Here is a 26,359-nt window from a genome sequence, read left to right as displayed (position 1 = left end):
GGATGAAATTGATTTGTAAAAGGGTGAAATTGATTTGTAAAAGGGTGAAATTAACTTGCAAAAGGGTGCATTTGGAGTGTAAAACCTATAAATTGTCATCAACAGTTCCAAAGTTTTTGGTCGGGCCGCAGACTACTTGTCGACGGGCCGCGTGTTTGACACGCCTGTCTTACAAGAACATTGCTAGCAGACGGCCTCGCCGTTTACTAAAATCAGTGCGTGTGGTACAATGAAAAAATCACAACAAATATATTCTCGTAATTTTTGCAAGGAACTCGGAGGAATCGAATTCTTGTATTAATGATATTGCTTTTAAGTCCACCTCTGTATACAACATCATAGAAATCTGAAATTATCTACAGAAACAAAATAGGAGATGCTCGCCGATAATACAAAGGATTATTCAAGCTGGACGAATCAAAGCGAAGAGGATCCCGAAGAGGAACAGAGAACGAGTAGGAAGCCTGACCGGGGTGATGTACGTATTCCGAGTACCTGTACCAGTCGAGTAGCCGGAGAAAGAGAGAAATTCCGTGACAAGGAGAGAGGAAAGGAGCCACGTAGAGCCCGCGGTGGGTGAGAGCATGCACCGAACCAGGGGAGTGGGTAAGAATGTACTCCGAACTCTCAACATAACGGGTAGCAATGTAACCAGATCACGACCGGCGAGTACTGCGCCCGGTGAACAAGAAGAGAACCGGGGGTTATAAAGAGACACAAGGGGAAGCTGGGGAACGCATCCGCGACACGGCGCCCGTATTACGATTATTAACAATTACAATTGATTTCGTAGCATTCCTCCGCATTGTACTATTCAAATTTATTCAAATCAGCACACGGCAGACTGCACCGCGAAAATCCCAACGGAAACTCTACTTCACTGGCCATGACGGAGTTGTAGATTCTTTTCTTTAATTCATTTCTTTTCTTTTTGTGCGTATTTTTAATCGCCCATGGATGGATCGTATCGTTCATTATTAATGTTTGGTAATTTTCAAAAAATTCTGGTCAAACTTTAACGAAGATATACCTGTTCTGTGGAACTTTTATGGAAAAATGTTACCCGTTTTCAATCTTTATAACTCGTAAATCAATCTACCGATTTAGATGCAATTCTCAGCACGTATAAAACGTAGATGTATCTTCAAAACACTTTGTTGAAATTTTTGTTACAGGCCCAAATAAAGTTTGTAATTTTGCCAAAATTTTCATTTCATATCATCTAGCAAACTAATTCATCTAGCTCGATCTATTTCTCACGCGACTGACTGTAAAACTACAATATTCGAAATTTTGTCTTTATCCACTACCATCGTAGTAACATAGGGACGTTTCTCAAGAAAGATCTACGATGCATGTCTCAACCAGAACTTACCAAAAATGTCACTTTTATCGGTGTCCGAGTGATAATGCACCGAGAAGAGCGTTAGGTGGCCGTGGTCGGGGACCGGGCGATTCTCCTAAGAGCGCGCGCGCGCCGGTTGGCTCGATTAACGATCTCCTCCGCGGACATGAGTTCCAACTTCAAAATTGTATATTCACGAGCGGTCGTGGGTGGCGATCGTCGTCCTGGCTAGCAGGAAGTCTCGGCAACATCGCCGGCGGATGAATCGGGGGTACATCTACCTGCGGATCGGTGGCCGACGAGAAAATCCTCTCGCGGAGGTGTCGCGGACCGTTTCGGTCGTGGCTTATTAATTTGCATACGCATTTTTCACCGGCGAGTCGGCACGACCGTGCTCCCAACTCGTCCTCCCTATATGGCCGACGCAGGCCGCTACCGTTCGCGGCTACCGTTCCCGAACGATCTCTGCACGCTATACATCGAAACATACTTTATAACGTCAGTTCCCCACCCCCGCGACGCAATCTCAGGGACCGATTTCGTGTAATGATCGGGATGAGAAGAGAGGCTCATCTCTCTGCTTTCTCTTTCGCTGCCGGGTAAGGACAAAGCTTTTCATACGGACCGGGTCCTGGGTCTCTTGATGGGGCCTTTTGATAAACCGTCGAATAACTCTTTATAGTTCCTCGTCTCCTCTCGATCCGGACACGTGTGACCGGCCGACGACGGGAATTTAGGGCACGCGGGATCGTATTAAGATTTATTCGCCCCGAGCACGGCTAATTCGTGCACGGAATAAATACAGGTTACTGCTTGTTTTTAAAACGCCGCGGAATCGATCGTAATCGGACACGACGCGACGGTAATTACGGTCCTCAAGTCGTGTAGACACGCTTTCTTCTTTTTTTTTGCGCGTCAGGTAGACGAATAGGCTCCTCCGTAATGGACGATTTACAAGACTTTGTCTCGCACTTCCGTTAATCACTGGGTTCGCAAGTGAATAATGCTAGAAGATAGGAAATCGTCTTTCGCGGCTTTAATATGAAAAATCATTTGTAATTTATAATACGTATATGTAGTCTAAAAGCATCCGATTTAAAATAATTCTTCGTATTTTATTAAATTTTTAAATGTCTGTTTTGATCCAGAATATGTGCCAGGCCCATTTTTGTGCAATTGTGCTTCGTTCTTTTAGCAAAAGTAAAAATGTACATGGTGTATACAAAGTAATGGTCATCCGTCGTAGGGGTGAATCTACACCTCTGGATAGGTGGACGTTCGTAAAGGAAACTTGCCGAAAAATTGTTTGTAACGAAGAAAATTGTTGTTAAAGTTTGTTTAAATAGTTCTCGAGACATAAGCTGTTGGTATTCTTTCATATTTTGCAATTTCAAATTTATGATTTGAATGGGCAGGGAGATGATCACTTTTTACAGGCCTAGCGACAAAGCGCGCACACGATCATGTTCTGTCTCATCGACACGGTTGTGTGGACTGTAGTATATAGTAGGCTTTTGTCTATACGTATAATTCGACACAATCAAATTTTGCAAGAACTTCAACAGCTTATGTCTCAAGAACTATTTGTTTGCAACATGTGGCTCCTTTCAAACTCTTTCTCTTCTCGATGAGTAGAATCTATTGATGTAAAAACAAACTTTAACAACAATTTTCTTTGTTATAAACAACTTTGCGGCAAGTTTCTTTTACAAATGTCCACCGATTTAGAGGTGTAGATTTATCCCTACGACGTATGACCATTACATTTTATACACTCTGTACATAGTAAATGTCTAATTGAAAATAAAAAGTTGGAGCACGTTACATGATACATGATATCCAAAATTTTTGATAACCATCTACGTCTGTTTCTCACAGAAAACCATCACATTTCTGTCACTGAGAAATAACACAACTTTTTCTGCAACCCCAGTACTCACTTACGTTAGAATACTTAACGTCGCGATTGGTAATCCACGCCGGCGTGCTGTTTAACGGCTACGAAGAAGTTTCTCGGTCGGCCTATAAATTGCGCCTCACCCCATAAGGAAACATAATATTGGGCTAATAAAGATGCTGACAATGTTGCTGACATATTTCTCCGGTGCTCTCGTGAGAGCGGACATTGTTGACCAATATTTTTTCACCGAGTGTTCTCGATAGATCGTAAAGATAAGAACGCCGGCAAGTGGACTTTTTACGACTGCGACTCTCCACCCCGATTCGGCGTTTGGTTCTTTTTCCTCGATGACGTAACTGGCGAAACACGAGATCGCATTTCTTTCTCTCCGGTGGAAAAGATCGCGAAAACCAGAAACGAAATGACGAACGCTGGAACAGTTTCTTCGACCGTTCATTGGAAGTTAACAGGGATGTAGTAATAGGTTGGCCGCTGCAGAATAAAAGGCAACAGCGTCGAAGGTACAGCTCGGTAGGGACACAATCTGCCTTTCAGTTTAAAAGGCGATTGCGGTTAACGTGGGGAGCACAGCGTCCGTAATTTATCGCTACCATTTAAAGCGCTATATAATAATACGCTGGCGTACGACTATTTCTTAAGATCGCGGCGCGGCGCGGCGCGGCGCGGCGGCGAACACGGCCATGGAACAGGAAAGACGAAACTTGGGAGGAAAGCGGCGGATCTTTAAGGAAGCGAGGATCTTATAAAGTACGGACACGTTTGCATAATAATTACCGGGGAAAGTTATTCGAGAAGGAGATTACTTTGAGAAGATCTCCGTAGGAGGCGCGCTTCCCGGTTCTTTCGTTCGGACCTCCTTCGTGCCTCTCCTTTGAGCCAGTTACTGAAACGTTCAGGCCCATTTCTGTCCATTCGACGAGCTTACGAACAAGTTACTTGGCAACTGCAGGTGTGTACATCGTTTTCGTTCGTCTAAGATTCACAGTAGAATCTCGTTCATAAGAACCAATTAATGCTAAACCGAAATTCAAACTACAATGAACATGCCTCCTAGTTTACCAATCTTTATACTCTCAAAAAGAAGCTTGAGAAAATTCAAACAACCTATTAGAAAAATAGATTGTGTAACAAAAGTTCCCTTTCTATTTTCTTGATATAAATACTGACTACTAACATCATGAACACAGTGTATAATTATGTCTAAAATTCGTTTTTCCCCTCAGCCCTTGAAATCGGCTTCAGTGTCGCCAGGGTGCAGACTATAGCGACAATGTGCACCGTTTAATGGTATCTCGTGCATTAACCGGCGAGTTCGGCCGATGACTCATTAATGAAGGTTGTGCATCTCGTATTGCGGCATACAGCACTCGCGGAGCACTTCTACGGCGCACACAGATGCGGTTAGGGTCGTTCGCAACACGAACACGTTCGCAACCCGGTTCTCCGCACCTTTTGTACGTACCGGCGGTGATTGGACAGTGGATACATGCTAGACGACCGTGGGTAGATCGATACATTTGCCGATCTATGGTTGGCGATCGCGCGAGCGGCTACCGCGGTAAGTAGATCATGTTTCGAGTCCGGAGCACATCTCGCGCCGATCGGGACGCGTGCAGGATCGAGGCTTATTCCCGACTCGGGAACTGGTACCTGGTAATCGGTCCCTATCGCGATCGTGTCGCCGATGCTCTCCTTTGATGGGCCGCGTAAGATCCAGATTCGATCGCGATCGCGAACGCGTAGATCGCTCGAAGCATCGCCTGCGCGGCATTGAAGTCTCTCGCGCGGCATTGAAGTCTCCGGCGTGCAACGGTCTTTCCCACCAGTTTATTAATCGTTTCCTATATCTCAGGAATGGCTTATAAGGATTATAGCAATGTGTGCGGTGTAGACCGACTTTGAAAGTAGGTCGTACACATTTTTTAATATTTTACCGATCACACTTCAACTCCTTTGTTCGTGTTCTGTGTTGCCTCCTCAACTCAAAATATTTTCAGCTAAAAATTTTAGTAAGCAATTAATTTAATATTGTGACGAGTGTACTCGTCATAATCAGCTAAGAAGTTAAAACTTGATTTTTTTCCACGATAAAAAGATGATGTACAGTACATAGAATTCTGAAATTCTGATTTTTAGAAATATTTATTTAAAGATGTAGAGAGTTGTGTGAGGTAGTGATTTTAAAACAACCGAGACTTGAAAGTTGCGATTCGTGTTCGCCTTAAAAATTGGTAATATTCCTAAGATCCTGTCGGATTTCTTAGCGGGTAATCTGTTTCACATTCTGCCATCGTTCATTTCCAGCGAGAAAGCATGCATCCGAGGATTTTTTAGAAGTCGCAGAAAAATATGATGGTTTAGAGAAATTTAGTCTACACACCGGGGGCTTGCGTGTGTTAACGCGAGAATGATTGCATAATTAAGGCAGTAGAATTTCAATAAGTTTCTACTTCTCGTTGCCCCGGAGCGTGAAAGCGCAGACTCAAGCACATACAATATTTTATAAACGAAATCATGATTCTACATTCTGACCTATGATTTATTGCCGCAGAATGTGGTTATATCGGTATTTTGACGCGATACTGGTATCGATCATACGGTAGTTTAGTAAAAGCTGCTTAGAATGCTACGTTTTATTCACTTTTTCTGTCTATGAAAGGAAGAATTTGTATGCACGGTTGTGGGTGATACTTCGATATCGAATCTTGTAATTTTTGTGAGAGTTGGAGATTTCTTATCTTTTAACATTCTATAAAACTGATGCATGGTAATTTTTACATGATTATTTAATGGTGTGCATTTGTTTATGGGAACTACTTTTTATTATTTCCTGTAAATTTTATCTCTCGATAAGCGAATCTTCGAACATAACTGAATACAACCATAATTTTAAACTTTCTACCCAAATGTCTCTGCCCAAAAAATGTATTCTTCGAATCTTCGTAAATAATTCAAAACAACACCACCCTCGAATGTCTCTTTCCGAAAAGCGTACTCGGTGATAATTCCTAGGTGTCTCGAATATCGTAGATCTCTATCGGGAAAATATTCGTACATCAGACTGTCAGACACATTCTACTAGTATACCAGGCACGTCGGAGGATCGAGGGACCGAAGAAGGTGAACAAAAGAACGCGCGAACAAACGAACGATACGGAATCGTTGCTGTCAATGCTGCAGTAAAAAAATTTGCATAATCGCTCGATGTCGTCGATACGGATTTGCATAAAGAATTCGTTGTCGAACCAGTCGAAGGTGTCCGAGATATGCGCGCAACCATCTCTGGTGGAATTTGATTTCATTCATTTCGGGCCAGGAGTGCCACTGGTCTTTTACAATGTGCGATGGTAATATTCATTTTATCTATATAGCTTTGCCTTTTATGCACACAGTATCCTTAATGGCTTTCTTATAATAGATTTCTGTCTTGGAATATTCAAACAAGATGTCAATCCCATGAACTAGATATTTTTCTTATGAAGCTGATCAAATTTTCCCAAAGAGCTTATTTTATACGTCCCAAAAAAGGATCCAAAAGATTACAAAATACAATTAAAAACATAAAAAATATTTGCACCCCATATCATGTCCTCGTTCGTAAACAGAAGGTAAAGGAATTTGGTTGAAGAATTTTTTCGACAGTCGAGTCGAAACGTTCGTATAATCCACGTTCGATAAAAATGAATTTCGCACGTTTCATTAAAGTCGGCCCAGAAAGGTATCACCGATCGTCACCTGCGGCGACGACAGCGCCGTGCGCGATGCCCTTAACCGAGGATACTTTCGCTCGTGGTTCCCCGGAGGGCCATTTTGTTGGTCCGGAGCCGGGGTTCTGTGCTGGGGCCCGAACCTCAGCGGGCAGAGGCGCGCGGCTGTTTCGGGGCCGCGACAAATTGGAAATTACCCTTCCGCGGCGCGGTCGCCTCGATTGAGATTAATTGATTTTTTCAACGGCCGTGGTGCGGTGCTCTCACCGGGGCAACGCTCGCCCCGGTTCGCCATTTTCGGACGAAACTGGCGCAGATCGGGATCGTGAGAACCGTGACGAACGATAGATCGCCTCGGGTGGAAGAAGCCCCGCGCCGAGGAAAGCTGACCGGGGACCGTCTTACGTCACACCGAAAGTACCGGAGAAGTCCGGTCCCAAAGAGGCCCCGTGTGTCGATGATCGGGATAATCACGATAAGATGGCGCGCGCAGAAAAATGCGAAGAGAAAGATACGGGTGGGCGCACACCATGACGTGCGCTCTCTCGACGCCTGTAGTTGCTGTTCACCGAAATTGGACCTCCTCGCCGCGTCTACGAGGACAGGTTCGACCGTAAAGAATCACCGTACGCTCATTTCCCGGCGCGTCCGGGTAATTAAGATATCGTTTAAATTCCGTGCCGCCGGCGCGTATCTCGATCCCCGCGAATGCATCGACCGTCGTCGATCGCCCGCTGAAATTTTTCTGCCCGGTACACCCGTTTCTTGCCAGACCGGGAGAAAGTTCGGCGGGACGTTTTAGGAATGCCGGGGATCGTAATTAGCGTTTCTACGAGAGCAGCAAATTACTCAAATTCTTCGCGTGGCGCAATCGTCCCGCGGCTCGTTAAATTGCCGCCAGAAAATTGATTCGTAAAATCGTTCCCACAAAATCTGCGCCTCGAGTGTCTCCCCAATTAAATGTTGCGCTGGTCCAGCGAAACTTCTATTCCGCTTTCCCGGAGAAAAGATACTATTTTTACTGCTGAACTTTTTTATTATTATTTCATGCAAGCGGATGACACACACGAATAAACCAGAAATTTAGAGACGAGGTCAAGTTAGATGCAGTAAACGCGAATCTCCGGGTTTTGCGAAATCGGTAACACCATTTGCACGAAAGGTACGATCGTACAGAAGATCGTGGATCGCCGAAAGTCTCGATTCCACGTAATTCCATCTCGGCTGGTCTTTTATTCGGCCGCGATTCCCGCTCGCCAATTAGAATTGCAGGTTGCGCTGGTCGGTTTTCCATCGTCCTTGATAAACGAAAGCGCCTCGCTCCGGAGCGACGTGATTCGCGTACGCTTCTCATCACCTTCGTCGTTAACCGAACAATCTGGTTAATAGTTATCGCCTGCGTTATTGCCGTCGTTGCTCATTACCTTGCTGCCGTGTTCGCGCGTTTACATCGCGCGCGAAAAGGAGCCCGGCGATCGCGCGCGAAGCCGGGGAGCATTCCATCCGCACAATGATGATTCACCCCGGATTTTCCTTCCTTCTTTTTTCGTCGTTCCTTCTTCCTCGCGCCGCGGCGTGATAATCATTTCACTACCCGGTTGAGCATGCCGCGACGGCGCCATTTATTACCCGCGACACAGATATTATTACGTTGAGTCAGGCACGGTTTCGTGAGCGGAATTCTCGTTTCTGTAGTAAAAGCGTCTTCTTTCTTTACTCCGCGATCATTAACACGCTCTCAAGCCGGCGTTAAGAACACTCGTACCGAATAATTGAATTAAGACTCGCTCGAGACTCTCGAACAACACGATGCCACATGAATCGCCTCCTGAGAAGAATACTTTGATCGTATTCTTTTTGGAGAAACTTAGCTCTCCTATTTCGACGAAGCTATCGCTCGAAGTTTAAACAGTTTTCTTAGTTTTTCGTGGTCTTTTTTACTAGGTTCGTAAACCTTTTAATTTTCGACTATCAAGGTCGTAAAGATACACGTCACGGTTCGGTGAAAAATTATTTACCAGTTACTTTCGCGAGGCCTGAAATAATTAGTATTTGAATCGGGCAAGTGCATCCCGCAATGCAGGTCTTTCACCAACTGACTATATAAATTCCGCTTGCAGCAGGTACGTAGAACATCCCGGTAGATTGAAACAATGTTACAGAATCCTCGGGTTCGCGATCGGGGATCCCGTTACGACCGATCTCGAATCGGCTGGCGTAGCAAGGATCCGCCGATCGGTCGTCCTCTTTTTTGCACCTGCTGCACCGGTCCCGGCGAGGCCTGCCAGCGTGTCCCTTCCCACGCAAACACGGTAAACATTAATTGAAATGTCACTCCCGCCGCGACATTTTCACCTGGCATTCGGCCGTAGCGGCGGTGAACACCGCGCTCGAGCGGCCACGGCCTCTCCGTGTCACTTCCTGGTGCACCTTATTAAACTGAAAATTAACATAGGCGGCTGATATGGTCGCTAAAGAAGCTCTCTCGAGCCGAGAGGTTCGGTCTGGATGCAACGGTAAGGGGATCGAGGGGAGTACGAGGGTAACCGCGGCGAAGAGAGAGAGGAAAGAGAGCAGGGAAAGGGGGAGAAGGAAAGAGAGAGCGAGAGAGGTGGAATCGTGCAGAGCCAGGGGGAAATTTATCACCATAGAAGCAATTAATGGGATTTTTGTCGGGCCGGGCCGGCCCACGGCTCACGAGCACGGTCTCCGTTCCGTGCATCGTGGTCACGTCTCTGCTGCATACACGGCCCTCTCGGCTCGGTCTGTGTGCACGCGGCTTATGTAACGCTGGTCGTCCGGCTGATATTAAGGCCACGGCTGAGAACGCCCGTCGAAATCGTCCCCCGGTTCATTAGGGTGTCTGAATAAATGAGCGAGCCGTGGCTCTCTCGGTACCGGTGCGCGCGCTCTCGCCTGGACGCTCGTCACGGTGGATGAATTTCTTGCGTCGCGGGGCCAGCGATTCCGAGTCGTTTAATTGAGGCCTTCCAGTGACCCACACCAACGCTGATGGATTTTAACCTTTTCCCACCGAACGGATTTCTAACTCCGTCACTAAGAATCCACCGACAGACTGAACAGAGAATGCAAGCATTCCTGAGGGAGACGAAGTCTCTTCTGATTTCAATTTTCTTGAATTTCAAAGTGAGAATTTGTATCGCGTCCCACTGTCTAGGTCAGTCTAATTTGGTCTCGTTACGTATAGTTTGCTCTAGCTTAGTTAGTCTAACTTGGTCTAGCTTGATGTAGTCAGATTCAGTTAAATCCTCAGTTACGTCTACTTTAATCTAGCTTGGTCTAGCTTAGTCTAGGTAGGTCTCCAGTTATTTATAGTTAGGTCTACTCAGATTAGTATGGTCAAGTCTAATTTGATCCAGTGTAATACAGTCCGGTCCAATTCAAGGCCTTCGCCAACATCGCAAAGTCAGTCCACGAGTCCACACATTATCGTCCAATCGTCACATCCCAAATGATGTGTTCACGCATTCATACGTGAGCGCCTGGAATTTACAATGAGCACGATTTAATAAAATCCGATGAAGCTTTTACCCCGTTTACAATCCGATGGTATGTTGATTACGGGGTAAATAAATATATGTTTGATAACAGGTTGTACAAATTAAGCCGGGAAAAAGAGATACATTCATTTGCATAAACACCTGCAGTCTGCTAATTAGCGGCTTCGGAATAACGGTGGACTGTCTTGCAAATCTCCCGATCAAATCTCGTTTATGCAATTTGTTACGAGATGAGGGACGTACCCAACTACAGCACTTTAGGGTACGATGGATATTATGCTCATGTAACACATTGCCTTGATATTTAATAACGAGACCGTTGATTCCATGTTTCAAGTATTTAATTGTGTTCCTCCTTTACCTGACATCCTGTACTTTGGTGATAATTATATTATTGCGTTGGTACGTTTAGGTTGGAGACGCGACAAACAACATGTATATATGTATATAATGACACACATAAAGAAACATAATGATAAACGTAACAACAATAAAACAAAACTACAATACACATACTACAATAAAACAATAATACAATAAACAAACAAACATAAAACATAGTTTGAAGTAGCTCCTATGACCACCCTGACGATTTTACGGCTTGGATCGTAGCGTCAACAGAAACGTCCCCTCGGAAAGTGGCATATCGAAACCCCACATTCCAGCTGGTCGCTTCCCTCGCTTATCAGAGAACAGCTCGAGGGATCCGTTGGCAAAAATGATGAAGCGTCGCGTGCATTCGCGAGAGGCCTGTGCCGTAGGATGAATCTCGACGCACGCAGAGGCAAGGGCGCGCAATCACCGGGCGCGATAGCGGTCAGCGGCCGGTGCCGGCCGAGTTTGACGTTAATTGGCTGTAATTACGGGGCGAACCGCTTAATTAGGTGGGCCCCGGGTCGGCGGAGGCGCCGATTCCGAAATTTATCGATGCACGGGACACGGCTCGGCGAACGGGACGCTCGGAGGCTGTCGGGGTTGCCGTGCATCGCGGCGCATCGATCGCCGAGATCGGCGGAAGAAAAAACGAGGACGCCGAGGAGCGCATTAAAAGGGGGAAAAGAAAAACCGAAGGGGGTAAAGGGAAAGAAAGAGAGGATCTCTCGCGGCCGGTCGGTGGAGCCGCTATCATGATCTCGCGATCTCGGCCGGTGTTGCGCAGAGAGTGGAGAGGTGCTAGGAGAGTGCAAGGTAGCGCGCGGACGCTACCGGCCCGGCGTTAATTAAGCGACGCCACCGCTAGAGCGGCGGCACCTAGTTGCAAGCAAGGCCTCTCGGTTGCATTCGGCGAGCCGATCCCGTGCGATTTTTACCCGCTCGCTGGCCGGCCGGCCGGCCCTCGCGATTTTTTTCGGGACAGACCCGACACCGACACCCGGGGCCCCTATCTGCCGCTCGGAATCGGAAGCGCCTCCTCGCTCTCGCGCTCGTTTCTACCCGCAGCAGGAAGAATTCGAGGCGCGCGTTCCTGCCGCGAAACCCCGTGCAGCCGTGCCAGCCCCTTGTACGGAGATAGCCGTATCGGGGCCGGCTAATCGCGCCGTGGCCGTGTCCACCCATCTGCACCCACTACCGGTTCACGCTCAAAGGTATCGGTCCGAGATCGGCCGCGAGCATCGACGCGATTTACCGGCGTCTCGCCGGGAAATTGCCCGTCTCTCGTGCCTCGGAGATCATCGGCACACGGAATCGTGAGAAATCTGCGTGCGACACTGCAAAACTACTCACCTGAGGATTCGTCCCCTCTCGAATCTTGAAAATGAAGTTCGACACTGTGAGAAGGTGGCAGATCTGCTAGGTGAGCTTGGGATGCGAGCTTGGGATGAACGATGTGGGAGAAAGACGCGGAATACTATGTTCTGTTATCCATAGTCATACTTGTGAATTATGCCATTCGGACTATGTTCGATTTAAAGTCGCTAGAAACGATCGACTACCACATACCAGTACATCATATCTTCGGAATCCTGAACTGAATGACCCGGTGTCCAGAGACAGAACCCGGCTAAATGCCACTATGACGTTCACTTAATCGCGCGATCGGTTCACACGACTCATCCCGGTTTCGTTTCCATGGCCGGCTAACTGGTCTACGTCGTGATTATCGTCACGCGATCGTCCGGCAACCGAGTTTGATGGTTGGCAACGGGTGTCAGGGAGTCATACCGGCAAACAAGTTCCTATAGAAAAGTCCGCCGTGCACTGAAACGCCGGCGCAGCCTCCGTTAAAACGCCACGGAAACTTCGCCGCGAAGGCCGTCAAATCGCAATCAACGTTTAATGAGAAACGCCATTTAACGGCGCTGCCAGGCTCTGCTACAAAGTATTTGCTTTGCCGCGACCGGCGATTTTAATTGCACCGTCGACGAATTCCATCTCCCCCGCGTCTTCCGCTTCGGTTTCTAAAGCTGGGTATCCATTTGGGGGCTGTACCCCCGAGATCACAGTTGTAAAATTTTAGTTTGAGTTAGATACTAAAATGATCGGCCAAAAGCTTACTATCAGACCGAACTCTCAGAAAGTCTGTAGCAAAATAAGAGCACTAAAGGATGGACAGTCACTTGGCTTGTCAATAATTGATCGTTTACTTCGCTTTTTTCACCCGAAAATAAATTTTCGGATGCTTAGTCCCCTTGTACTAGTCTAATCCTTTAGAATCAACGATCCCCCTAACCCATCAGAAGGGAGGATCATTCTCAAACATTGAAGAACCATGCTCGCAATCATTCTCCACGCAACGTCCACCTGCGTGCTCTTTAGAGCCAGCTCGCTAGTACCATTCTCAAATGAACACCTAGCCTAAGGTCGTGCGATCTCGGTTCCTTCTTCCGATCGACTCGCATACTGGCCCGTCCGCGGAAGAGACGAACTCGTGCACGTCGTGTAAAACGTCGGGACGTCATTCGTTTTGACGGTGTACAAGGCAACGCGCCGGTCCGGCCCGACCTGGACTCCAAACACGATCGGCGAGCCGCCGATCACGCCGATCGCGAGCTCTGCTCGCAGTCACCACTCCTACAAGGTGACTCACTGACTCACCCGCTCGCTCACCACTCACCTCAGCTCACCTGGCAATCAGCGACGGTATCTCCTCCCGTTGACGAGGCTATATGGAGGTGAGCGGAGGTGCACGGGGGTGGGGAAACGAAAAAATCAAGTGTTCTTCCCACGTCCCGAAACTCGTGTCTCGTCTCGTCTCGTCTCGTTCCGTCTCGATTCGACCCCGCCCCGGGCGATATCTCGTTTGTCGTTGGACCATAAATCGATTTCAATCGGACATCGCGGCTACGTCCGCGCCTTCGACCGAGGAAATATTTCAGAACCCGCCGGCGGGCCACGGCTGATCCTTATCGGACGATTTTATTGTTTCGCAGATAATAAGTTGATCGGCAGCTCCGAGATTCTGACGTGAGTTCTTTAACGCCTCGGAGATGCTTTCGTTAGGTTGAACATGCTCGAAGATGGCGATTTATTCTGTCTTTTTCTAGAGGTTTTTTTCTTCTTGGTTCGACTGGATCGTAATGTTGAACAATGTTCTCAACCTGCTAGTTGTAACTCTGTTCAACGTACTTACAGTAAACAATATCATGTCTTTTATACGAGACAGACATAAGAGACAGAAAAAAGTGTATTTTCAAGGAAATTAAAAATGAAATTCTACTGAGTGTCCAACCCATTATTTTTTTATGATCACTACAAGCTACAAATATAAAGCCTCGAGCTAAAAATAAGTATACAACGATTCACAAGCATTAACACCTACCAAGGTCTCTTAATAGTCTTTTAAAAACCGATGATTAACAGCTAAGGATTTCTTAATAAATTTGTCAATGTCAGCAGCAATTATGATTGCGAATCAACAAGTCATCGCGAGAAATACAAACTCACCATTTTTCTGAGAACTCTTTTCAGCAATACTGCCTTTTCTCAATGTTGCACCGAAATCTATTAATAATTGCCATGTCTGTCAAGTATGACTCGATAGTGCTCTATAGTGTATACTAGTACTGTACTCTGTGTACAGTACTCTATAGTGCGCATGTTGTATCGCAAAGATTTGCGAAATATGTTATCAATCGAGTAAAAATGTGCAATTATAAATTCCGAAACCTTTTTCTTGTTTATTTCATCGTTGTTGGAGTGGGTTAAAACAATCAATGGCTATTAACGAAAGATAAAATCATACTTTATTAAAAAGTATAAGAAAAGAGCATAGAGATGAACAGAAGAAACAACACCGATCAGATATACAGATATGACGATTATAAGATGAGCCGCACAGCGTTTTTAGAGTCCGTGTTTTTCATCTAATGTTCGAACGAGCGGTTTCACAAGCGACTTACCCGGTCTCACAATTAAGTCCTAATGGTAGCGAACAATTACGCGATTTTTCATCGCGTGTCGGTTCGATCACGGTGGCGATTAACACGCGCGAGAAGACTAGCCGCGTTCCGATTGCTTTCCATATCGCGCTTATTAAAGGGATCACGGGAAACGGTCAAGGACCGAACGTTCTCTCAGGGCCGTGAAAGTTCCTTGACAGCCTAGACCCGAGAATGGCGCATCATGAGAAACTAACCGGAGTCCTTTCGGGATCGGGGGAATCGATTGTCGTCGTCGATACGATTCCACCGGCTTCTCTATTGCACACCGTATCGCTTCATTCCGGGGAAGTTGGCAATGTTTTACCGGTAATAGAGATCCGCCGGTTCGATACCGTGTGTACCAACTTTGTACTCGTATGTTCGATCGTGTCGATCGGCCACGATCGGCAATCAATTCCGCGATCCCCTTCGTTCCATCGACTGCGATCATTTCACTTCAAAAACTCTTTATCAGTCGTTCTGAATTGATAAAAATATCTTAAAACAGTATTTCAATAATATAGGGTGTCTCAAAATGACCTGACATTTTAAATTGCGCGCCATTTTTTTTTGTGGCGAACATAGATTGTACTGATCTTTGCCAACTGACATCAGGGAGTATTGAGATTTAGTCACGGAGAATTACACGATCGTGCAACGCATAGAAATTGTGAAAATTCACTACAAAAAATGGTGAAAATTTTTCAGAGTCGGTTCGAAAAGTCCGCACGTCTTTTGGTGATCATAACGCACCATCTCCCAACACTGTGGTGCAATTTAATCGCAAAATTTGAGGATAGTGGTTCAATTCTGACCGCGGAAAGCAGTGGCCATCCTCGTACCAGTCGGTCGAATGAAAACATAGCCCAAGTGAGTGCGAGTTTTGACGAAAGTCCTTCCACCTCGATTCACCATCCTGCTCAGCAATTGAACATTTCAACATGCTCTGAGCAGCGAATTTTGACGAAAGATCTGCATTTGCATGTTTACAAGATCCAATTGACACAAGAACTGCAGCCAGGAGACCATGCGCAGCGCCGTACATTCGCCAATTGGATATTGGAGCATCAACAAATTGGTGGTGATTTTTCAAAGAAAATCTTCTTGAGCGATGAGGCGCATTTTCAACTTAATAGCTACGTAAATAAACAAAACTGTCGAATTTTGTGATTAAATGCACCACAGTGTTGCGAGATGGTGCGTTATGATGACCAAAAGACTTTTCGAACTGTCTCTGAAAAATTTTCACCATTTTTTGTAGTGAATTTTCACAATTTCTATGCGTAAACCTCAATACTTCCTGATGCCAATTGTCGAAAATTAGTACTCTGTTTGTCACAAAAAAAAAATGGCACGCAATTTAAAATGTCAGGTCATTTTGAGACACCCTATAGTAAGTGAGTTAATACAAATAATCTTAGTGTAAACTTCGGTTTTGAGTTTCGAAGAATAAAGTTTTACAGTTAATAGTATTGACCTTTTACAAGAATAATTACACGAAAAATCATCTCGTAACTTTTATTCATTTCCATTAATCTTCATTAATTTTTATTTTTTACTTCAACTCCACTAATTTCGTTTTATATATACTTTTTTATATATTTATAACATGATCATAAAAAAATTATGAATATAAGGAGGCGTGTGAGGATTGAAATAGATAAATGTGTAAAGAAGAAATTGTTGAGTGAACGTAGAGTGTAATTGTGTTTCAGGGATCAGCGCTGTAAGATTAATTCTTTCCGGACATAACGACGGTAATTTTTAATGGAAGCGATGATGCCCCTGTGAAAAATCGGATTACGCCGCGAGTGTGTGGGTAATGACCGCCTGCCGTGAAAAAGAATGAACGTTTTCATGGTATACGGTGTTGCGGGCTATAATCACGGGTACGAGTACAATATAGATCTCTCTAGAATTACCTGAAAGAGTCGAGTACCGATTTTTATAACATTCACACTTTATCCTTGACGAGCATCGGATGGTGTAATTTGTGTCTGCTGCACGATATAGACCTCAAACGAGCCAAGATAGAGGTAAATTCATCACAATTATGTCATTTTATCGTAAACGTTGCGGGCAGGCTTCGCAACAGCCTCCTTATGAATTAGAAGAGCGGCTTGAATCGGCGCTCGCTAGTTTTTCTCACGATCCCGCGATAGACCTTGCTCGAAGGCAAGAATAACGCTACGTGGCGACCGAAAGAAGTTAGGAATCCCGTAATCCGCGGCATCTTTGCCGGCGAAAGGCCGGGGGTGGTGTTATACTCTTCGCTCCCAGGCCAACGATTCAAACGCAGCACCGGGGAACCCCGGCCAAGCCGAAACGAATGCGTTATACACTCGCGAAACCATGCGAACCGTCGCGTCGTGTCAGAAAGGGAAACACGATTTTAAAATCACCTCGCGATCCACAACCTACTCAACTTCATTTTTTACTTGCAGGAAACCCAAGTTGCACCTCCATTAATTCATTAATACAGGGAGTTTCAACTTACTCCCCTTCTAGAACCACAAGGTCCCCACCATTCGAACCTCTTCCCACTACTTCGTATAGTCGGAAAGTTAGTGAGTGAGGTGGTAATGGCGGCGCGGGAAGGGAACAGGGACGAAGTTCGACGGTTACAATGTATGTGTGTTCTACTATGTATACATATGTGTAACGATGAAGTCCAAGAGGGGGGAAGAACCTAAGCGGGGAGGAAGATGCCGCGTGTGACTCGCGAGCTACAAGTTGGAACTCCGTGCATTAATAGACTGTGGATTTTATGCATTTGTGACAAAACTTTGTGCAATTTAAAACAGGAAAAACATTACAACGACATAGAAGAATCAATGTACTATCTTAAATCTCTTAAAGTCATTAAAGAAAAATGGAACTTTTTATTTGACTTCTATGTTTGGTAACTGGTGCAGATAATTTTTATTTTGCATGCAAATCCACAATTCACATTAATTATTTCCAAGATTGATGTAAATCCATCAGGATGATGGATGGAAGTGTCCAAGACGGAGTAAATGCATCAGAATTGACGGAGACCATTTTGGAGAGTAAAATGCATTTTAGTTGTTTCATTGGATTTACGAACGTCATTGTAGGTACTAGGATACAATTTTACAAGTACGTGTCTTCCGCGTACCTTTCGTCCGATTCGCGTACGGTGAAAAACCCTGAACCGCCATTGACATCGATTGCGTCGCAGCCGAAGTTATGGGCGTCGGCTTGTTCGAGCCGGATTTTCCAGGGAGCCGTGCGGTTTTCTCGGAGCGCGCGTTTTCGCGAGGTTGCGAAACACGGCCGTGGATTTTTCTGGCGGCCGCGTAGAACTTCCACGAAGCCGAAGACAAAAGGCGCGGTTGCCTAGAGCCGAGGGCGAGCCGCACGCATGTCAATGCTCCGGCAATTAAACCTTGTTTGGCGCGGACGCCGGCTCGTTTTGTTGCTCCCTTCGTCGCGGTGGAGCCCTGGGCTGTCGACCTCACAACGGGAAAGTACTCGCAGAAGCGCCGCGCTGATTTATTTCCGCGCGTCCTGCTAAACCGCCGCTCCTCTTTTTTCCAGCAAAGATTTGTACGCGCTTGGGTCGCCGCCATCCTCGTCTTCGTCTTCGTCTGCGCCGTCGTCGTCGGTTCCGCGCGCGATCGTTTGTCCTCTCCGGCCGCAATCGCGGATGGTAAACTGGAGCAGCTTTTTGCCAAGTCAGAGGAAAGTCCCACGGACGCCTTTTACGTACCTCTCGCGACCGACCGACGGCGAGAGTGATATTTCTCTCTCTCTTCCTCTCTTTCCCGAGATAGCGACCGCTCGGCATGTCACCAGACGGACGGTTCCTGTCGCGATTAAACGGCGATTTATCAGCTACATATTCCTGACAGTGATAAATGCCAACAGAACGTTGCGGTTCGAAATCGGGTCAGAAATCGAACCGACCGCGGAGTCAGCTGACTCGACCTGGCATTGAAGTCTCCGGGATTGCCCGGACGTTCTTCTGCGTTTGATGCTGTCTTCGACTTGTCTTGCCTTGAAGTGGCAATGCTGAAGAATTCGAAACTTGACTTTTACGGATGATCCTGCCTCGACAGAGCCGAAGACAATGTGTCTGTTTGATTCGGGTAATAGCTTTGTACATAAGCGTCTGTAAGATCACTCTCAATTTGATTCTTCAATGCTTGTATTTTAACAGCTGATGTTCGTTGAACCGCGCAGTTGATGCATTTATAACAACAATGTCGCTATGCAATTAAAAAGTGTGGTCTGACATAAGAATGTGGAACAGCATTCTCCGGAACTTTTTGTACGTGGCCGTACCAAGGGAGCATCCCGTAGATAATCGGGAAGGGAAATTTTAATATCGTTCAGGGTATCGAGTGTCGATCGTTGATCGGATAACCGTCGAAGCAATTGCCCTCGAATATTTCTGACAATCAAGATGGTGTTCCACCCCATTTAGCGCGAAGTACGTTCCCGGAATTTATGGGCTCCATGGGTGCACCGGCCCGTTCCTCACAAAATTCCATCGGGCCGGACCAGCTGGCAGGTGAGCGACTTTCAGGTGCAGGGCTCCAATAAATTCTTTGCCCTGGGGTCACGTCATGCACCGGTTAGGGGTCGGATCGTGTTCTACATTGCATACCCTCCGCTTTGTGCCCCGAAAAAATTAACGCTTGCTCGGAATCGTGTAAAACATTGTTTGCCTACCTTTTCTCGTTTACCGGCCCCCTTATCATAAATTATCTCCATTATAAAAATCACTGGAGATACTTGTACATATAATTATTTGAATATTGAACAGTTGGATTGAATAATTGAATTTTTGTGTTCGAAATCTTAAGTAATTGTAACGGAATGGACAGCTACCTGACGGCACAATGAAATGTTAGTGTTCTTTAGATTTTCACAGTGCTCACAGATGATTGGTAACAATAGTTTATTTAAACGCTTGATGAATAATACTGCACTGTAAGACAGGAGAACGATCGCTCAAGAATTTCGAAAGCACACATATTGATTGATTCGCCGATCGCTGACGGACACCGTGGCCCACAAAAAAGCGCGGATCATAATTATTCTACGATGCCGTAAAAATCTGGTGCACAGGCATTAACCTATCTCGGGATCGTGGTAGATTTATCGTCCGGCTCCGCTGTAATTAATTACCCGGTCGAAAATCGTCGGAATTAATTGATGATAATATTCTCTGGGAACTGCTGCGAGCCTTGCATAAATTTCACGTGCCCCACTGTAAGTGGAACCATCGGCAATTGAGAGATTGAATCACCCGGTAACTGTCGATATAAGAATGAATTCGGCGAGTGCATTGACTTGTTCTATGGTTTCATTAATTTCTTTGACAGTCGGATACGACGTCCGCCGTCTGTACGAGGTACAACTTAATTTCATGCGACTTACATGAAATCGATTTTTTCCCCAGAAAAACGATTTCAACGCTGGGGGCTACTTTCGACGTATCAATCACTGCGTCGAAAAAAGGGATATCGATTAGTATTAAAGCTGCAGGTTTATCGTCGGTCACGATCGCCGGTAGAAAAAGAACGGAGAAAAAGCGCGCGCGAGTAAAGAGAAATCAAGCGTATCGCGATCCCACGCGTCTCGCGCTCGCTCAAACAAGAAAATGACACCGCGTCGATACCGGCAGTTCGATTTGACTCGTTAGCCGCGATTAAGCGTGACGGCCGGCTATCCCCGTCGATTTATATACTAATTACGCTAATTAATTTATCCGCCGGAAGCGGGGAAGCGACCGCGGCGAGCGAGCGAGTGGAGTAGAGTCGAGTCGAGTCGAGCAGAGCCGAGCGTTTTGCCGCGATTAGCACGATCGACGCGGTCAATTTGCGCCGGTTATTTTTCATATCACGCCGACACACCGGAGCTCGTTTACGCGCCCGAGACCGAGATTATCGTACGTAATGCGATCGGTTTTTCTGCGTGGCCGCGCGCGCCCGTGTCGCTTCGTAATTAGAGGCTCCGGGTGCGTGTTAGGCGTGAGCAAGACCGGTAGTTAACAAGAGCATCGCCGTCGTATATTACGCCGATGGATAAACGGCTCTTATCAACGCCTCCGTGATTACCCATCCTGCTTTTTTCCACCGTCTATAAACGCTACTAATTCAATCTCCCGGGAAGCACATGTTCTTCTCGGGATGATCGTCGCGCAAGCATGCACAGGTGAAACAGTCCTTTGCATTTCGAAATGTTTCATTAATCTTCAAGTGGTGTGTGCTACGACCTTTTAAAATTCTTTATAAAATTTCTCGGATACCTCTAAGTATATAATTTAAGGCTAATCCAACTGTTCTAGAGAAGTTAAACAGTTCTTCCGCATCATTTGATTCAACCCTCGCCCACGGTGCTCAATACTGCATTTTTCACTCTAAGAGCGCACTTTTCCCATCGATTTCTCGGTTCGATCACCTAAATTGCACCCGAAAGACAACAAGTGAGACTTATTACAGCTGCAGGCCGGCGGCCTCGTATTTTCCCAGATTCCCAGAGCCGGTCGTTCTCATCTTCGAGCCTAATCGCGTATTCCGGCGCGGCCTTTCTCACAGACGCGAACGGGGAAGTCGGCGTCGACGGCGATTCGTTCTAGGCGTCGATGCCGAGAGGCGTCCCGACGCGGGGAATTGTGCCGAGATTATTACGCGCGCGGATAACGTGCAGGCACGCGTGTCACGCGCGTAATTAAGATTTTTCTCATTACGTGGCACAACGCGCCGTATCCCGCGTCTCGAATCTACACCCTTTCATCCTCCTCGATTAAAGGGGTAGCTCACCCTGAGTGAAAAAAGCCAAATTTCCTTTTCATTACATTGTCTCAAAGTTTACAGTATTAGATGAATGCAAAAGTTCCTGTTCAAAATTGAAACTTATGCTGGCACATTTTAAAATAACACTAAGTAAATTTCCTTAATGCTGTTCTTGAAACTATATTTTTTTGTTCCAGAGAGAAAATACTCTGCACCAAGTATTCTGTAATGCAGCGTGCGATTTTATCGATATCTCAATTATTTAATCATTGTATTAATATTTAATCGTAACTGGAACGTAACGTGATGTATGTAGTTGGTAATGACCCCATTGGATTAATGCGACTTTAAACATTTAATAATAATTATTTCATCGACGAAAAAATTCGAACGGTGAAAGCGGCTCGACGGAGGCCCGATTCGGTATCGGAAGAAGTCCTTTTCTTTTTTTTTGGTGAAATTATATTCCATATAATATGGGAGACCGCGAAGCGATTGACGGCTTTCTTAGCTCCGAAATCTGACTGAACCAGAATCTACTTTTCGTGAAAGTTGCTCCTTATTTAGAGGTTCTGGATTTTTTACACATTTATATACGCTCCAGAAGGTTCTGAGATTTATATTTGAACTAAGAATAAGTTCTTGTGTATCTGATTAGAATTGTAAGTGGAATCAATTTAAGAGACCATCGAGAATGATTAATTCGATTGTTTAGATACTTTGCTTCCATTCTTTTAGTATGCATTTATTTCGAATGTTTTCATTCATATGCGACGAGAGAGAAGTCTCAGAGAACATACTAACGGCATTACATCCAAGTTGTAAAAAAAACTTGTATGTGTGCTCAAACTACATTTACTTACCTATCACTTCAATCACTTTGTCGCTCGATCACTTTCTCCAAATTAATAAATATTGTTCTTATCTTAATCGTGAGTACATTAATACAAACGTGTTGGTTATTTAATTATGTATGCGTAGCCCGCTCGTTAAAAATCATTATTCAGGTCCTGGTACCGTATAAGAAGAGTTATCATCGACCTGTATCAAAAAATTATTTTTCCTTGCAATAATTTAAAATTCTGAAGCAGTGATGTGTTTCGACCACCGTACACGCGTTCCATAATAATTTCTATAATTATTACAAAATCCCTGGACGTCGATCAGGTTCCACCAGAGAAATCACTCGCACGAGTATTTGTAGCTCGTTTCACCACTTCCCACAAAAGCTGAGCCTCTCCCTCGCAGGAGATACGAACTTCGCCGGCCATAAAGATCATCCAACGCGTGTCCTTCCCGCAGACAGTCGGGAAAAGGGTGCGATTACGAAATCATAGCGGGAACTCGGGCGTTCCGAGTCTCATTCACAGCCGAGCGATGTATCAGCAATGAGAGGCGCCGTGGTCCGTTCGATAACGCGTGAGTCATGCTCTCTAATTAATGATGTTGAGCGAGCGCAGTAATTTGTGAGCCATTCGTAATACGTTTTTTCCGTTTGCCGCAGCGGCCCACGTTGAAACGACGCATATAAACCGCGCCGGCAACGCCACCGTTCCGATTCCACCGATCTAATGATCACCGGATTCCCTGGAAAGCATTAGGAGACGACGATCGAGCGCGTCCTCAACAGCGACAAAAGATTGATCAGCCGATTACAAGACCCCTCGTATACGGCACAATCGAGACTCGGATTTCCTGGGAAATGTTGTTCGCAACTTCCTGGTGTCCTGTTCCCCGTGTCCGAACACACTCGATGCCATTTTTCCTCGACGTTTAACAGCCTATTATCGAAGTCTATAGAAATGCAGAAGAGCCCCCTCGTACAGTTTCGTCTCGTAAAGTTGCTTTTACTTTTACAAGAGATTCCCCAGCACTAAACGTTTTCCAAGAATGAAATTCTTACAGGCATAAAATCTTCTTCAGCGAATTCCACGCGAGATCGTGGCTATTGGATTAACATCCCTGTATGAGTCACAAATACTTGCATACTGGGTGGCTCGCTTGGAACCAACAACTAAATTATTACTGTCTAACGACCATCGCGGGACGACATTCGACAATGTTTCTAGAAACAATCAGATTTTCGGTTATTGTTTTAAGGATATTCATTGTTCTACTTTCAATATGAATGCCTGTATAGATTGGGTTATACTAATTTTATTCGAAAACTGCATGAAAGAGTTGTTTCTCTTTATAACATATCAAGTATAAAATATGCAAAATATTCCATTGCTCTCTGGTCTACAAAATTGAAAAAAATTATTTCTTGTTTCTAAGAATAAGATTTTTTGAGATCGATCCGTTCTAGAGACAATGGCGTAATGGTCGATCAGAGAACAGTTTACAGCCCGAATGGAGGACAGTTTTGAGGGAAAATGAATTTTGTGAACTGGGTAAAACCTCGGCGACAAGTACGTCGCTAGGATGAACGCGGGCCGAGCGTCGTTTCTTGCGCAACGATCCAGCGATCCGTCTTCTGGGTGACGACGATCGATCGGTGCGCTCGTTCAATTACTCCGGCGTGCATTCTACGCGAGCGAAGGCAAGGTTCAAGGACGTGACTGAATGCGTTCCGCCGGCGCTGGTTTCGCGAAGTTCCGGTATCGATGAGTCAGTCAGTCAGCGCTCACTGAATTATGTGGGTGATCTTTGGATAGGTTGCCTGCCGGAGAGTGGCAACAGTCGAACGTTTCGTCATGTTCGCGGCGTTATTGGCAACTGCTGTTAGGATCGTTACTCTATTTTAATAGCTCTCTTAACCGTAAACTCTAATTTTCGTGTCGCAATCCGCGCTACGCAACGCGGACGAAATGTAAATAAATCATTACCACAGGCTTCGCCTCTACTATCTGGGCGTTGGAGATGTCTCTCAATTTTTTTTCAACGTAAAAGACGTCTGGGATATATATGGAGTTGAAAAAACTGGACAATCACAGGAAGAGAATTGTCGGGTTACAAAGAGGTAGGGGAACAATATGTCATGTGCAATTATAATGATAAAATGAAAGGACTCGTAAAATACAAACATAAATTGTGCGACTTAAACAGAATTATAATATGTGTATGGTTAATTGGCCACATCTTTCACTTTTTTTAACCTTGAAGTTTCATACATTCCTCATGTGAGAAATCAACCATTCTGTGTCTTTTAAACATCGGTCGCTGAATAAAGTATGAAGCAAAAATGGGTGAACATTAAAATCCTTTATGACGGTACTCCTTAGGTCGTACGGGTAGTAATCTCGCTTTTCGTGTAGAGGTGACATTGCTTCCATTTGTTATTACTTAACTTTATTTTAACCAACTTCTGGTATATCTTGATAGCTGACATTTCGAACGCCATTTCCTGTCTTGTAGTTCTTTCTAACCTTTCAAGCATGTTTTTGTCTTCGCATCAAATATGCAAAATCAAAGTACGCGTTTCCATCACCTTTTGCTTTTTTATCACCGCAAGGGTAAAAATGCAATGCACGAAAGAAAAGGTTGTGTGCTGTTTAAGCCGAGCATCGGATTACGATTTTTTTCGTTTTTTTTTCAACATTTTCTATGCGGTGTAAATTTAATTTCAAATAGACTCGTAACAAGTCATATAACTCAATTTTTTGCTAATGAGAAACAGAAATTCTTTAAGTTGCCTGAAAAATTGCAAGAGATCGTAGAACAAAATGTTGTAAAACTTATTCTAAATGGTAAACAGTGCCTTTCATTTTCCCTTGAGAAAACGAAATGACTATCCGAACGACCTAATGCCTAATACTTCTAAAGAATGTACAAGCGTTATTTGAATATTGTTTCTAGTATAGGAAACACATTGAAAGATAAAACAGGAAATCAGTGAGAAATATATTTGAAGCAATGTTGTAACTGTAAATTTTTAAAAGTATGTCTGTGTTTGCAAGGAAAAACGCCGCATGTCACAATTTCAAAAAATTTAAGTTTATACATTAATTGAGCTCTGTAGCATAGGATTTATGTATTTACCAGAAAAAAAGTCCTGAAAATAAGTTGGAAAGACTGAAAAAAATAATGCAATCAAAGCATCTTTCAATCACAACTTTAAACGGTAATAACTCGAAAGTGAAATTTTGCGACATGCGGCGACCTTCCTCGCAACCACAGATATTTCCTGAAGTGTACATAAATTAAATATCTAAAGAATATTTATAGAAATCAATACAGCGGCCGACGATCTCGATTTCTCTGAGCGCGGTTTAAATTGTGTATAAAATTGGATGAAGCAGTTATAACGGGGACGGTGTTCGGCGACTTAACGAAGGTGCCGAGTCCAGGGATCGGCGCGGCGCAGGAGACGGTGCTACCAAATTGAAACCAGGCGATGGAACCGGCCGGACACGATAAAACCTAATTGCAACGATCTGGTTCCGAAATAACAGTTTCACCGAAGACACAGTACCTCGACAAGCGTTCCCGGGAATAATAAATGTTTGCTGCGCTCGGCACCGCGTGGATTAAGGGCGAACGGTACACACAGCGGACTGGGGCCTCGCGTGAACATCGTCTTGAAAAATGTGTAATACACGGCTCTTAGAGGATAAACCCGAGAAATCCGGCGTGGCGGCCCGGAGCGGTTACCCAGCGTGGAATTCGCGAATTACGAGCCGCCACGGTGTACGTCCGACGTATATTTCGACCCGGCACGACCGCCGATGGTATTGCGCAAGGTGAAGGCGGGTCAGCCGACCGACGTAGCCCTGCAGCCGCCGCAGACCCAGTTCT

The sequence above is a fragment of the Lasioglossum baleicum genome, chromosome 6 (assembly GCF_051020765.1).
Source record: "Lasioglossum baleicum chromosome 6, iyLasBale1, whole genome shotgun sequence".
Taxonomy (NCBI): Eukaryota; Metazoa; Arthropoda; class Insecta; order Hymenoptera; family Halictidae; genus Lasioglossum; species Lasioglossum baleicum.
The sequence above is the reverse complement of the archived record's forward strand: the minus strand, read 5'-3'. Positions refer to the sequence as shown.